Source organism: Chinchilla lanigera, unplaced genomic scaffold (genome assembly GCF_000276665.1).
Source record: "Chinchilla lanigera isolate Chin_1 unplaced genomic scaffold, ChiLan1.0 scaffold00123, whole genome shotgun sequence".
NCBI lineage: Eukaryota > Metazoa > Chordata > Mammalia > Rodentia > Chinchillidae > Chinchilla > Chinchilla lanigera.
The window spans coordinates 2,236,590-2,240,632 of record NW_004955524.1 but is presented as its reverse complement, the minus strand read 5'-3'; positions in this window follow the sequence as shown (position 1 = coordinate 2,240,632).

The window sequence follows — 4,043 nt, the reverse complement described above, 5'->3', positions numbered from 1 at the left end:
TTTTTTGGTTTTTCTCTGGTACCGGGAACCGAACTCACGACCTTGCGCTTGCCAGGCAGGCGCTTTTGCCGCTGAGCTAAATCCCCAGCCCCACTAAGCATTTCTTTTAAGGACAGTCTTCAGACTCTCACTTCAAACTTATTTTTATTTAAGAAACCAATGAATAAGTAATGGACAGTAAGATACTAGAGAATTGCACAGATGTTTTGTAAAAAAGAAGGAAGGAGAAAAAAAGACTCTGGTGATAGTTTAAAGTAGGGATCTCTGAGTATGGACATTTGATGTGAGACTCATGCAAAAGGAGTTTCAGTAGGCGTAGGTATGGGAACATTGACATGAACATCAAGTTGGAAAAGAACTACCTTTGAATGTTTTTCTGGTTCTGGGAGTTCATGTCAGAGAGGAATCCTTAGATATCTGTTGGAGCCAGTATCTACAATAAGAGCCTGGAGGCACAGAAATTTTCAGTTGTGAGACTATTTGGGGTGTTAGCAATGAGGCATACATGCTTTGAAGGCTGCAACTTCTGCCAGTGGAATTTAGACTTCAGAAATTTCACTTGAGCTTTTAGATATTGCCACTGTAGAGGAAGAAATTGATACAGTTGAATAAATATATGAGGTTTCCAAGTTTATGTAGAGTCAAAGAGTCTTTGAAATTTCCAATAGTATTCTTTGAAGAGAGTCTTAAAAAAGACATCAGAGAAAGAATAGATCAAATGTGGTCAGGAACCAGAGGTATCAAAGGAGCCCCAAATATGTGGGATTCTCAAATAGTGGACGTAGTTTAATTTTGCTTTTATTTCCAGTAGGATAGAGAGATACACTTGATGCATTAAGGGAGGGTGGGGAGGGTGCTGCTGTCATTAAAACTGATTAATATGTGGATCAACCATAACAGTGCAGTTGGGAAACCACTTGTGATCCTTGTAAATCAGCTTGAGATATTTATGAGAAAGAGAAAACTGTTCTTTCATAAGTGGCATTGCATAACACAGGAACAGATGGCTGTGCAGTTGTATCATTTCTATTTTTTGGCTTTATTATCATTTATTGTTTTGCACTTGGGGGATTTTACCCTAGGCTTTCTACTTGGTAGGAAAATGCCCTACCTCTGAGCTATCCACTTATCTCTACTCATCTCAAGCTTCCAAGTTTGAAGGAGAGTTTTCCAACTTAAAGCATATTTAATGACTTTGTATGTTAAGAGTGCATTTGGAGAAGAAACGGCATACCCATGGTATTGGATATTTAATTTATAATCACTAATATATTTGGAAAATTTACAGAAAAAGGAGACATATTTTAAGTAAGGTATATAATAATAAAATATAAACATTTATCTAAGATATATATGCCATCCGGTTATAATAACAAATAATTAACATGAAGATGGAGCAGAAAATTTCTAAATCTCTTGGAACGAGAAGTGGCAATCTCCCAAACTGTGTATTCCATCTGTTTAGCAGTTTTCACGTCCTGCTGTTGCCAGAGGAGGACACTGGCCACAGGAAGATGTAGTACTGGAAAATGTGAGAAACCAGAAGAAAAGAAAAAGAGAGGGCAGGCAGGAGAGACAGAAGCCCACACATAACACTTTGGGAAATTTGAATATAGTCTGTGGGCAAGCTGCTGGTATATCTTACTATTTCCACATGATAAAATCAAAATAGATACATAAAACCCAAATCTATCAAATATTACAGTGCCTTCTTCTGTACTGCAGTTGGTAATTTAATTTTTTAACCAGTAAAAATATGGTGCTGGGGATTGAAATTGGAGCTTCATACATCCCAAGCACCAGCTGTACTGCTGACTCAGAGGCCCTGCCTCTGGAAGTACTGGGTATCACTATACAGCAGGTAACCCTAAATACACTAAGTAATGCGTTATCTTTTTATTTTTTTTTGAGACAGGGTAATTCAGATTGACCTTGAATCCACTACAGAGCCCAGGCCGGCCTTCAACTCTCAGCGATCCTCCTGCCTCAGCTTCTTAAGTGTTGGGGTAGTAGGCATGAACCACCATGCCCAGCATAGGTTATCTTTTGCGATATTTGTCATTTCAAAAATTTCCCCACAGGGGGCTGGGGATTTAGCTCAGCGGCAATGCGCCTGCCTGGCAAGCGCAAGGTTGTGAGTTCGGTTCCCGGTACCGGACAAAAACCAAAAAAAAAAAAAAAATTTCCCCACAAAAGTGTATCAAAAAGACCTTAGTTTATTGTACTCATTAGAACAAAATGTTTCTAGCCTTCCCTTCTAATTTATTCTTATTTCTTCAAAATGTTTCTCCCACTTAACTTTTATTAAGTATCTATTCCTGGGGCCTCACCTGCCTACTGCCATACATAGTAAGTTTCCTACAGACATCCCTGACTCCCCCAGTCTGTCTAACCATTTACTAAATTCCTACAGGGATGCTCAGCAGCCTGCTCTTCTTTCCTCCTGTTCACCGTCTCCTGTCACCTTCCACAGCTCTGAGTGTGGATAATGCACCATGCTGACACCATTCTGCCCTGGGTGACAAGGATGGCAGAAAGCACACTCAAATTAAAATGTTCTTCCCCTTCTGACCCTGTCTGGACCTTAATCCATCCGTTTCCTCAAGTGTAAAATTGTCTTCTTTATGTCATGAGATCATTCAAAATAGTGTGTGTGTGTGAGATGTTTCAACATGGAATGATTATGTAATACATGACTTGAAAAGTTTACTTTTTCTCTGACATTATTATTTTGTGGATACCTTTTTCCAGGGTTCTAGTTAATAAGACCAGACAGTTAGACATGAGAAAGAAATTAGTGATGCCTTCTAAAGGCCTGCTGAGTTTTCTGGTATTTTCTCAAAGCAATTGTCATTAGAACTGTTTTGCTCTGTCTTAGCAATCACCTGCCAGGGTGTGGAGGCTGGGGACATAATTATATTTCTTTCCTTAAAGGAAGAGACATTTTCTGGTCTGATGTGAGGTTAGTGTAGGAAGATGATGGCTCTGGGTCCCAGAGGAAAAGCACAACTTCTGTCAAGGCTTCTGGCCGTGGCCACTGTAATCAGAGGGTGAAAAATAGTGCGTGCCGATGACAGTTGACTCTATCACCTGCATTGTGCCCTGAGAATCACCAAGTGCTGAGGGACACTTTACAAGTCAAGCTCCACTATGTCTCACAAAAACAGGCCCCATACCCTGAACAGAGCCTCGCACATATGAGGTCTTTGCAAATAAGTGTTCCATGAAATTGTTGAATTGCTCAGCTACTTTGCTGTTATCCTATCTTGAGGCCTGACAGTCTACGCAGAAGCAATGACTTATCAGCTATTTTTAAAGTGTCGTGAGATAGTGGGGTCTTAGCAGTTTCTGCAGAGAAAAGCACTTCATTGGCAAAGTCAAAGAGGAGCCACATGGTTCAGAGTCCACGTAGCGCATTTTGCTTTCTTTCCTTGCTGGGCATGTTAGCAGGCATGACGCAGCTTCCATTAATTCTTACCAAGCCTTAGAGATACGTCTTATTTTGTGCAAAGTTATGGAATATTTCTTGAAATACTGGCTTTTTCAATTATGAACACAGGACATTGTTATAGATTATGCATATCTTATTCCAGATGCTTGGATGTGAAGCATTTTCAGATTTTGGAGTCATTCATATTTGGAATATTTGTGCATTTTATGTGTAAAAAGGTCTATTACATTATGACATCACTCAAAATAGTGCTACAATGAATTTATAGGGAAGTGGATGGACCCTCAGACCATATTCTTTTTTTATTTTAAAAATAAAAGGAGGAAAACATTAACAGACAGACAACATTTTACAAAATAGCAAAAGAACAGTAGAGACAATATAGAGTTACAAGTAAAGTGGTAGGAAATTAACAATGCTTGTTGTGTTACATACTGATGTCTTCAAAGTGGTTTCTCATGAGAACAGATACAGACATGCAAGGCTGATCAACCAAGGACTCACTGACAGTTTCTTTCAGCAAAGAAATAGAAGACAGTAGAACAACTATGTTAACTATCTTGTATATACATACATACAAAATTTCTCCTTC